This window comes from Maylandia zebra, linkage group LG16 (genome assembly GCF_041146795.1).
Source record: "Maylandia zebra isolate NMK-2024a linkage group LG16, Mzebra_GT3a, whole genome shotgun sequence".
In the NCBI taxonomy this organism is placed as follows: Eukaryota; Metazoa; Chordata; class Actinopteri; order Cichliformes; family Cichlidae; genus Maylandia; species Maylandia zebra.
Window position 1 is genome coordinate 33,920,508 of NC_135182.1, and position 12,630 is coordinate 33,933,137.

The window sequence follows — 12,630 nt, forward strand, 5'->3', positions numbered from 1 at the left end:
GGTGATGTTGTGTCCAGTTAAAACAAACAGCCCATTTGTCATCGTCGTGTTATGGACTATAGTGTCACGCACAGAGTGTATTACTTCTTAAAGAGAGCTGACGTGACTTCTTCTGAAGAGATGCTGGAAAATCATGCCGGAGCAGAAATGAAACAAATCAAGGTCAAGAATCTCTCCCGGCATCCAGCACAGTCACGGATCACCACGGCATGTGAAGAAACTGCCCGGCCACCATCCCTGACCCCGCCCCGGGCGGCTCGCTCGACTCTGACCAGCAGCGAGACACAGCACAGCAGCAATGAACAAACAGTGGCAAGAAACACGCAACACATCCGAGGAGACTTGTAAACAGGGAGCAGATGCTGAGCCGTTGTCCAATCGCATTAGTAACTGTTAGAGACAGAGAGGTGTCCCGAAAACAACAGGCAGAGTTGACACTAGAAAGGTTAGCATGGACTGAAAGTGAATGGCAGGCTTCTAAATGAATTAAAGTTACTCGTCTCACACTTCCCTGCAAACCTGTCCTTCAACAGTGACAAAGAGCGAAAAGAGCAAATGCCACAAAGTTTAAGAGTCAGTAACACATTTAACGCTGACACCAGGAAAAGTGCATGAGGAATAATGCTCTCACACAAGTTCCATTAAATGTGTGTGTTAAGAGTAACACTGTGGCTGTTAACCCATAATCCACTTTATGAAATCACTGCAATATCATTTATACTTTACATAGTAGGGCTGCACGATTAATCGTTAGAAAATCGCAATCTCGATTCATACTTATGTGCGATCTCATTTCCAAATGACAACGATTTAAAAAAAAAAAAAAGAGAAAAAAAAAAGAAGACGACGACGATTGTACCGCATTTTGATCCGGGACGTAATCTGCATGAAAACAAGCGCTCACTCTTCCTGCTCAACAGATGACAAGGGCGGAGCCTTATACCATGTGATACAGAAGCTGGCTGCTAAAAAAACAATAGAGAAGACATCAGGGATGACGAGAAAGTGACAGGAGAAAATCCGTCCCGGTCAACCACCCAAACATCAATAACGGGAACCTTATACAGCGCTTCCCTATACACGTCGAACTCCTGCAGGCACAAAGAAATTACGGAGGCTATCACTTATCACCTGACCAAAGATATGGCTCCATCAACACTGTGCAAAACGAGGGATTTAGGAAAATGATCAACACCCTAGACAAACGCTACACAGTGCCGTCCCGCAACTATTTTTCTATTGTTGCACTACCTGCTCTGTACACGCAGCGTCGAGCAACGGTGGAGACGGAATTTCAAGCAGTACAACATTTGCGGCAACGACAAAACGTGAGACATTTGTTGTTTTTATGTTTATTTATTGTTTTTATGTTCAGTCTCAACTGTTACGAAGTTGATGTGCAGTTAATAAGTGCAATAAATATTTATACTGGAAAAGAAAATCGTGAGAGAATCGTGATCTCAATTCTGGGCCAAAAAATCGTGATTCTCATTTTATGCAAAATCGTGCAGCCCTATTACATAGTATATAAATTTGAATAATTGTGAACTCTATAGTCAAAATTACCGGTTACAAATGCAAACCAGCATTTCTTTGTAGCTGGAGCTTCACATTATGAGCATTCATTATAGTCAAATAATGAAGCAGTCGCAGGTACATCAAAATGTTCGTCACCGACTTCGTGTTTTTAATGTGTCTTTAAAACAAGACAGCCATCATTTTTGCATTTTTTGACAGCAGATCAGTTTGAAATATCGCACAAGCGATGGAAGAAGAAGGAGCAGCCTAAGTTAGCTACTAGTGACAATCTGCACATCAGGCTAAACAACTTTCACTGCACACTGTTTGCAGACTAACACCATGTGCATGTGCAGGACCAGACAGCAGCTGCTCAGAGGCTGACGGGACACACCAATTATTAGTTTGTTCCGGTATCCCCAAATTTCTCTGACCTGATGGAATAAAATATATTTGCCGTCACCAGCAAACCCATGTTTACTTATTGTCAAATCAATAACACCCAACAAACCAGTTACACAATGAAACATGAACTATTAGCTGTGCATTTAAAAAAGACTAGCTGGGTCTGTATTGTGGACCACGTGGTATCTGCTGGGCATACGTGCAACTCAGTCTATGTGTGTCATACTCATATCTGTATTCAACACAGTCGCCAGGATGCATTAAATCTCTCTGAGCTTCCTCAAGGAGCCATCTTCCTCCAAATTACACTCAGTTTCCTCCTCCTAGGTTCTGTGCACCACCACAGACTTCCTTAGTTCAAGAGCTAGAACAAAAGCATAGCATTAGCTGTTTAGGAACTGCAGCATTTTTTATACACGCCCTCGTTTTCAGAAGCTCAAAAGTAATGGGACAAACTACTTTTATATACTCGGATGAAAATCCTTTGCAGACAATGACTGCCTGAGGTTTAAAACCCATGGAAATCATCAAATGCTGTGTTTCCTCCCCTGAGATGCTCTGCCAGGCCTTTACTGCCGCCTTCAGTTGCTGCTTGTTTGTGGGTGTTTTTGTGGGTTTTTGTGCTTTCACTTTTTGTCTTCAGTAACTGAAAAGCCTGCTCTGTTGGGTTGAGATCAGGTGAATGATTTGGTCACTGAAGATTCTCCCTTGAGAAACTCCTCAGTTTTGTAGCATTTGGATGAATCTGTGCAGAGACTACAGCCTCGTAAGTAACGTTTACAGGGAGTGCAGAATTATTAGGCAAGTTGTATTTTTGAGGAATAATTTTATTATTGAACAACAATCATGTTCTCAATGAACCCAAAAAACTCATTAATATCAAAGCTGAATGTTTTTGGAAGTAGTTTTTAGTTTTAGTTTTAGCTATTTTAGGGGGATATCTGTGTGTGCAGGTGACTATTACTGTGCATAATTATTAGGCAACTTAACAAAAAACAAATATATACCCATTTCAATTATTTATTTTTACCAGTAACATCTCCACATTCACAAATATACATTTCTGACATTCAAAAACAAAACAAAAACAAATCAGCGACCAATATAGCCACCTTTCTTTGCAAGGACACTCAAAAGCCTGCCATCCATGGATTCTGTCAGTGTTTTGATCTGTTCACCATCAACATTGCGTGCAGCAGCAACCACAGCCTCCCAGACACTGTTCAGAGAGGTGTACTGTTTTCCCTCCTTGTAAATCTCACATTTGATGATGGACCACAGGTTCTCAATGGGGTTCAGATCAGGTGAACAAGGTGGCCATGTCATTAGTTTTTCCTCTTTTATACCCTTTCTTGCCAGCCACGCTGTGGAGTACTTGGACGCGTGTGATGGAACATTGTCCTGCATGAAAATCATGTTTTTCTTGAAGGATGCAGACTTCTTCCTGTACCACTGCTTGAAGAAGGTGTCTTCCAGAAACTGGCAGTAGGACTGGGAGTTGAGCTTGACTCCATCCTCAACCCGAAAAGGCCCCACAAGCTCATCTTTGATGATACCAGCCCAAACCAGTACTCCACCTCCACCTTGCTGGCGTCTGAGTCGGACTGGAGCTCTCTGCCCTTTACCAATCCAGCCACGGGCCCATCCATCTGGCCCATCAAGACTCACTCTCATTTCATCAGTCCATAAAACCTTAGAAAAACCAGTCTTGAGATATTTCTTGGCCCAGTCTTGACGTTTCAGCTTGTGTGTCTTGTTCAGTGGTGGTCGTCTTTCAGCCTTTCTTACCTTGGCCATGTCTCTGAGTATTGCACACCTTGTGCTTTTGGGCACTCCAGTGATGTTGCAGCTCTGAAATATGGCCAAACTGGTGGCAAGTGGCATCTTGGCAGCTGCACACTTGACTTTTCTCAGTTCATGGGCAGTTATTTTGCGCCTTGGTTTTTCCACACGCTTCTTGCGACCCTGTTGACTATTTTGAATGAAACGCTTGATTGTTCGATGATCACGCTTCAGAAGCTTTGCAATTTTGAGACTGCTGCATCCCTCTGCAAGATATCTCACTATTTTTGACTTTTCTGGGCCTGTCAAGTCCTTCTTTTGACCCATTTTGCCAAAGGAAAGGATGTTGCCTAATAATTATGCACACCTGCTATAGGGTGTTGATGTCATTAGACCACACCCCTTCTCATTACAGAGATGCACATCACCTAATATGCTTAATTGGTAGTAGGCTTTCGAGCCTATACAGCTTGGAGTAAGACAACATGCACGAAGAGGATGATGTGGACAAAATACTCATTTGCCTAATAATTCTGCACTCCCTGTATTTACGAAGGGCCTGACACAGATCAGTGGTCACATTAAATAATATTAAATGCCATTAAAACAGCACATAAACAAGTTAAAATACAGAATAAATTAGACCAGTAAAATTATCAACAAAAAGGTTTTGAGTCCAGAGAGTTCGCTGTAACTGTAACACCCATCTTCAATCCGTGTACACTTTAGTATTCATCCCGCTGCTCCAATCACCAGTCACATCATCAATAAACATGTGGTGTCCCGGTTCCGCTGCAAAGCCGTGCATGACCATGCTGTAACATTTCCTTCACCGTATTTGATGGATAATGTGTTAAGCTTTGGATCAGGAGCTTTTCCACCCCACAAACTGCAGAACTTTCTATCTAGGAGAAAACAAGCGATCAACAAAAAATATGGTCTTACATATTTAATTCTCCATTTCACACGCCTCGTGAAATATTGGGTTGACGCTCAAGTCCCTGAAGGTCAGTGAAATACATTCTTCTCTATAACGAAATCAAACACCACGCCATTCTATGTCATGCCTATTCAATACACCCTGAATCAAATACTCCTCGTGCTCTCCATATTTACAAAAACACGTCTAACTTCTATCTGGTCCTCAGGACCCCGTATTGATTTATCCTAAGTAAAGCTGACTGTTACAAATGAATGGCCTCGGCAGAATTTAGTGATCCCAAAACGTCAATACATGAGTAATGTCTGGGTCACCGTCGCATTGCATTGACTAATATTACCCACCATGTACACTCCATCCTTGGTTTCGTGCAATACAAATACAGTAAAATGCGCAGTAAGAAAAAACAAACACTGCATATCAAACTGGAGAATCTACGAAGTGTGTGTATAACAGCTTTGGTTTCTTTTTGTTAACACAGTGTAAGATTTGTTACATAAGCTGTGAGTCACCTTGTGTTTCCTCCCTCTTGTGTCTTATGACCGAGTATCACAACAGAGGAGGAGCAGAGGCTACACTAGCCATCGTGCCGCCTAGTCTCTCAGGGGGCGAGTGTATGCTACCGCTAATTTAGCAGCAGCAAATGCATCAATTTGAGTTTAAGAATATTCAGCTCCTGCTACTATCTGCTCTGGGGATTCTGCCTTGCCTCCTCCGCTAACTATCATGAGCAGAAGAGGAAAAAAAGATGTGAGGCTCATGGTGACAGCACGGAGAACGCTGCTGGCTCTTGAACTGTGAGAATGTCTGAAATGAAACAATGCTTTAAGAAAGTGAAATCTCAGAGAAATGGAGGGTGATAACTTGAAATGACCCCTTCTCCCCACTAGCAGAAGCAAAGATGTGCAGCTAGGTCTCCAACAAACACGGCTCCTGATTCAGTGTTTTTTCTCTCTTCCTTGCATAGACTCTGCACTCTTAGTGATTACAGCTGTACTTTCCACATGAGCAGCCAGAAACAGAGGCAGATGTTACTCGAGATAAACCAAAGACAGGAACTGGTATGCAATTTAACGTTAACGAATCACGAACGACATCGGCAGGTTGCTGATTCCTAAATGCGTTTTACATATCATACGGCTTAATTTGTGAAACAAACAAAGGCTTTTCAAGTGCCAACTGCTGTTAATGAAGCCTTCTGTACGCTAATCCAAACTTTGAACACAGTCCAATTAACCCCGATTCCACACTGAGAAAAAGTTCACTTGTATTTTAACATCACATTTACCAGAGGGCAAGACGCTCAAATCGGTGCTCAGTGATCTGTTTCTTCCTTTCAGTTAGAGAAGAGAGAGTCGCTGCCATGCACAAGAAAAGTGTAATAATATAATATTAATTCATCAGCGGGTTCACTAGTCATTTTAAAAACATTTGCATTCTCACTTCAGACCAAATTGCAACCTCTGGGGCTGAAAAATGAAGCCAAAGATTAAGTGCCAGAAACTGCAGCTTCTCGAAGCAAATCAATCCCCACAGAGACCCGAGTTCAAATCCCCGACTTGACAGCAGAAATAAACATGTTTGCAGACTGGTACGAAAACTGCTTTGGTTGTCAACACAGTAGCTAACTGGGGGGATGCTTTACCGTGAAGTCTACAGTTTACGAGCATACTCTGGATTGACATAAATGCCACGTGTGTCTTATGCTTATTAGCCACGTGGACTGATTGGAATTCCAGAAACCACCAATAACTCCACGACACCGCTATCTTACAGCACCAACACATAAACGCCATTCATGCTTAAGATTGGTTGTTTATTTTATTCCATTGCACTCACACTCCATTACATAATCCAACTACGGAAAACACCCCACCCGTGCAACCCTTTCCCAACAGCGTCAGTGAGCGAGCTGTGAAGCAGCCTCCAGCTTCGATCATTGATGAGGAACAATGGAAGTTGGGAAACGTCGTTTAATTACATAACCTCTCTCATTGACCTCCGTGTGACATTTACTACCCACGATTCAGAAGCATCTGTAAGAGTTACCACTGGGTGGAAGCAGGTCAAAGTGACATAGTGGATAATGCTATGTAGGTGATAGATGACTGCAGCAAACTTCAGCGCGCTTCAGCATCATTATGCAGATGGTGTGACAGCCGACGGTTTTTTGAGGCTGTTTGCTGCCAAAAAGCCTTCACTTTTAAAGCTGAAGTCAGGGATTAGGATGAAAGTCACATACGAGGGAAGTGTGTGAGGGGGGAGTGAATGACTCACTCTCAAATACTCCAAATGCTGCTGCAAAGGTATCTTTGGGGAATTAGCATCTTGTCTCTCCTGTGGAGCTGCTCAGCGGACCATCGCAGATGGCTTTAAATGTTAGTTGCTGAGTCCGTGTGAAGGTGGGTATACGCGGTCAGCAAATCCACCCTGGTTAATAAATTATTTTAAGCTACGTGCAGCAGCATAAACCTTTCCACCCTTTGAATTAAAGAGGTGATCAAAGCTGCCCTGCTAATGTCAAAATATGACATGAAGAAACAACTGATGCAACACAGGGTTTCATATTTGACACATCAAGTCGAGTGTCACAATGAAATAAAGAACAACAAAGCACAGAGTCGAATCTTCCTTTTACAAAAATAAACTTCATGTCTTCCTAAAAACAGAACCAGTGTGTCCAAAGCTCTCCAGTGCCTATCTTATTTCCTTGTCCCGCCCAAATCTCTGCCCACATCCTTTCTTTTCCCCCAACCATCTGTTTTTCTTGCTTGCTCAGAGAAAAATGCCTTTTTTGACACCTCTGACAGCTTTGTGCATCTTGCCAGCATTCAAAGCGCCAAAACATCTCAGCCTAAACCCCACAAGACGCTACAGCAGGTTCAGTTTCGACTGATTCTCAGCAAAAAGTAAAGAAATAGTAATTAAGCCCAAAACTCAAACAAATTCTTTAAATATTACTAATGCAAATAAAGTCAGCATCTGAGGATTACATAAACAAATTCATTAACTGATAAGGAAGTAAAACAATCCAATTTTATGAACACCATAAATGAATCTCATTTCACTTAATCAAAATCAAACAGGCGATCTGTCAACGCACAGCTAACTGATCTGACCGCTGCATTTCCCCATCTCTGACTCAACCATTGCACCAAGGGGTATACCACAAAATAAATGAGACACTCTTGACATTTCAACAGAGGACAAAAATACAAATACTTCATAAATAATAGTCACCTCATCAAGAGAAATTATGCCTGAGAGCCACTTTTACATAACCCAGCGTGGCACGGCTTACGCACAATGTACTGTAGCAATGTGCAGACACACCATCAGTCTGATTAACCCTTTGGCTTGTAATGTAAATTATTCAGAGCCACACATTAGAATGGAAGCAACGCGCTGTTGTACTAAAAGAGGTCAGTGCTGTTTGACTGAGCACATTACTTACATTTTGACCTGCGGCGTCTCCGACAGCAACAGTGATTGCGCGTGTTTGCATCCATATATGTTTTACACATATTAGCTGCTCAAGGCATTAACAAAATGTATGTAATCTGCTCTTAGCTCTTCATCTGGACATCAGTAGTTAGTTATGCACAGTGACTTTAGCCCTGTAGTCATTTCAGAGTGTTTAAGCCTTAATTCTGTTACACTATAAGCAGTTGGTATGAACACATAGTAACTCAAATTTACAATAAAAAAATAAGAGTTCTATAATCTGCCATAGTGTAATACATCCAAATTAATTTGAAGATATCTTTATGAAGGTGAATATGCGGAATTTTCAGGCAAAGGATAAGATTTCTGGTACCTGGAGCTTTCTGGTTTATTCTGTTGTAGCAGTGTTGGCCAATCATATTGGGGCCTGCTTTGATTGCATGCAGGTAAATCATCCATGTGGACAGTAAAAAAGGGATTGCATCTGCAGAAATGGAATCTCACATCAACTACTGTCTAATAGTGATTTAGCTTTTATTTGCTCTTCAAAATTTATCTGCACTCGTACTAATCTCCAGACGCAACAGGAAGTCCTGGCCTGGATATGTGCTGACTGTACTGGAAACCCAAAAGCACTGTCCCCAAAGGCTAAGTCAGCAGATCAGAGGATGGACTGTTTCAGAAGAAATTATTATTATTATTTTTGTGCTTTAGGTGTCGTGGTCAGATCAGTCAGGTTAATATAATGGCAACATTCAGAAGAAGCCAGCCATGTCAGTGATCACCAGAACCTATGGCCGCAGCATCTTTTTTACCATTTCGAAGCATCAGTGTCACAGGGCTCTTACAGATGGCGAGATAAGCAGCTCCACAACAGCTACAAAGGTCTCTGAATCGCAAACAGGGCCCGCCACGTGACTCTAACACTGTAGGAACCAGTGCAGGATGAGAAAGGAGAGCTCTGGATCATTAAGAACAGTTCCCATAGGAAAGTACAACTTTTCCAGCTAGACATCATCCTCAGATTCACCTCTGCTAAGACAGCGATCACGGACTATTCTGTGTGAGGAGGGAAAGGAGACTGCCCGAGTGAAGAAGGAGTCGCACACAAAGCTTGCAAATGTACCGAAGGACAGTAAGGGCAATCATCCATCATATGGAAGTCAGCTGAAAGGCTTCAGGAGACCATTAACTCCGCATTTCCTAAAGTACCTAGGAATCCCTGGCTTCGGGCTCAGAAAGGTGCTTAAGGCTGTGGCAGATGAGGCAGAAGAAGGAAGCTTCTAGCACTGGTACAGAAGGAAGGACAGGACACAGAGGTAAATACAAGAGCCCTACAGTCTGTAGTGGGGAAACATGCCGAGAACTGTTCCACCACCTTGGGCTGTTCAGAGATGAAAGGAGTAAAATACAGGTTGACGGGTGGGCTCCTGGCTGACTACTGTACATCACACAGCAAAACCTAGTAACTGGCTAACCTGTAGGGGTCTTTTGTTTTGTTTTTTTGTTACTCAGACCAAATAGTTCCATTTAGCTGCTTGGTACTACAGAGTTTTGACCTCAGTACATAATAATGAAGTATTTCCACTATAAAACCTACAGTTTCCATAAAGCTGCGATGACTTTGAAGTTTGGCTGGCGTGTGAGTGCGGTGAACAAACCGCTTTGCTTGACATACAGCTTTATGGGGAGTAAAACCCACATCAGTCCACTATGCAGTTAAGCTGATGAGAGACAACAGAGACAGTGCTGGTCAGCGGTGAAGCCGAAGCCCAAAACATCTTGCAACAGCCTGTTTATGCATCTCTGCCACAAAAATCAACAGCTTCTGTGAGGTCCAGTTTGACTTGGATTCTTACAGACTCCTGCATGTTGGAGCTCTTCCCATCAAATGCTTTTGAGCTAAATACCACAGCAACACCCCATTACACTCGCTGCTCGTTTAAAACTTTCACTGTGAGATTTAACTCAAATGTGTTCTGACTGGAAGTCAACAAGTTTCTGATTAGCATGGTGTACACCTGGCATACACCACAGATGGGTTGAGTTAGCCAGCATCCTCTGTGGCCTGCAGGGTTTAGCGCTCGCTCTTCCTGTGCTCGTGCCACATGTAAACACACACAAACAAGGTCCTGAAGCAAATCAAGTGCAAATCACACCAGTCACCTGATGGAATTATGACTCTGTCTGGCAATATGTTAAGTCTACAGGTCAGAAACTTAACATTTATGTAACATTAAGAATGACTTACTGACTCACTAATCTTTTTAAAGTCTTTCCTCCAAAAAGAAAACATCTGATTACCTCCCCCAAGTTCTGTCACCTCACTATATATCAACAAAGACGTGGTTTGGTGACCATTAGAACCGTTTCTGGCTTTTTCCAAAGGCAGGTGCATCAGGAGAGACCACCCTCACTAACTTCAGAAACCAGCCCAAATCTAGTCATTTTGTTCTATAAGCAGGCCTGAAATATGACAGAATATATAATCATACTCCAAGCTGCAAAGAGTTAAAGCGTGCACAATACCAACATGTAAAATGTTCAAGGGCCAACACCCCTTTAAAGGGCTTTTATTTGGACACATTTTCCTTCAGAGTCATCATTTTTTCCAGAGGACACAACTCCCAGAACATAATATCACTCTGACAACCCATCAAAAAGTGTTCACAATGATATGTGGCAGCAGTGGACCGACTACCTCGGGATGGATGCTTGCTGAGTATACTCTGTGCAGAACAGGTGAGCTAACCTAAAAAAATGAAGTCAACAGGATCCTATCCAAAGTGGGGGTGGAAACCGTTCCCCTGAGTTTTCATAAAAAGAAAAGGTATGAGGAGAGACTTATCGTAAGCAGTAAGCGCTCCATGCAGGAGAATGCGGTAAATAAGGCTTCCATAATGCATTCAAGCTGTAAAAGTAATTAGTCTCTTTATTTTCTTTCTGCAATACTTTCTCGCCGAGCGCACCTAGTGCCTGCTTTTGCACAATTCTACACAAATCCATGAAATGAGGAACATGTTTAAGCAACCGAGTGCAGGAATTATTGATGTCATACAGTGTGAAGATCTGAGCGCATCTACGGCTGTGAACACGACCTCAACATCATGCAGAAATTCTATTTTTACTCCCCCCCACACATACATCAACTTGAATGAGACGGGAAGTTATTTTCATTGTACTAAATTGCAAATGCACAGCAACAACGTTTCTGCAGATGTTTAACTTCCAGCTTCAGCTGGAATTGAAGGATTTACCAAAGTTATATGAAAGCATAAATGTTAATAAGCAGGGGGCCTAGTTCGGGGTGGGCTCTCCCATCAGACGAGACAACTTGATAAGATGTAGACAGAAAATCTGTTGGGAAAAAAAAATCTTTTCACGATGGAAACTATTCCCCAAACAAGATCTGAGTACAGATGTGTGACGTTTCAAGGAAAACCTAAAGCAAACCCTGTTCTACGAAACGGCACGATAGCGACAATCCATCCACCACATCAATCCGACCCTCAATTGGAAAATTCCAGTCAACACTGGTGCGGCACACTCACAACAGAGTGTAAATTAGTGGTTCTCAAACTGGGCTATGGTTCCCCCTGAGGGGATGCACAGCCGTTGAAGGGAGGGTATACACGTTAGGGTGAGATGATTCATAAAGAAATGAATCAAACAAACCCATTCAGACACGCAATGCCATCAAGACATATAAATTTGTTAATGGATAATAACATTTTAGTCTCCACCTGATAATACATGACTATTTTACATACAGTGGATGGCGTTGGAATGAATCTGATTATAGCCACTTTAAGTCAAATCTAATTAAACCTTTATTAGAATAAAACCTTAATGTCTTATTGTGGATTTAACTGTTGCAAACCAACTGAATGATTATTCTGATTATAAAATGTTTGTTCACATATTTAGGGCACTGAGAGGAAACTGAATCATCTGCACAGCCTTACAGCATGGAGAATGGTGCCAACTGAACATATGGAAACTAGTAAGAGGGAAAGAACGGGGAGATGTGTTGTGGCCCGGCTATAGTGACGCATGTCTGGGAGACTATTTTGAAACAGCTTCCATTTACAACTCAACCCCACCCTTGCTTTTCCTGCCAGCCACGCAGGCCACCCGTTAGTGTCACAGACTCTCTCAACTGGGGTCCTGCACCCAGTCAACAACACAGTCTTTGTACTCACAGCTTACAACATTTTCCATCTGAGAAAGCCAGATTATAATGTGTGTGTATATAAGCTGCCCATGAGGCAAGCCAAATGTGATAGTATTTAATGATGCATGTGCTGCGTAAAAGTCACTGATTTCTTTATGTGTTGTTAGGAAAATGGGATTTATTCACACGTGCAAACATACATGAAAGGTATGGTATGACCACCTTTATTCTTCAGCACAGCCTGAACTCTCTGAGGCAGCTTTTACAGAAATTCCTTTAAGACGTCTTCAGGAATAGTTCTGCAGAGTTCTTCAAGAACCTTCAAAGTTCTCTGTCAAGATGATCCCACGCCGTTTCAGTCATGTTG

The 12,630-nt window shown here is 42.3% G+C and overlaps 1 protein-coding gene across 1 annotated transcript in view; it reads right to left on the reverse strand.

The window, feature by feature from the left end:
* The window catches only part of adarb1b (adenosine deaminase RNA specific B1b), a 125,180-nt gene that overhangs the window by 78,811 nt on the left and 33,739 nt on the right, over positions 1 to 12,630 (reverse strand). The window lies entirely within an intron of this gene.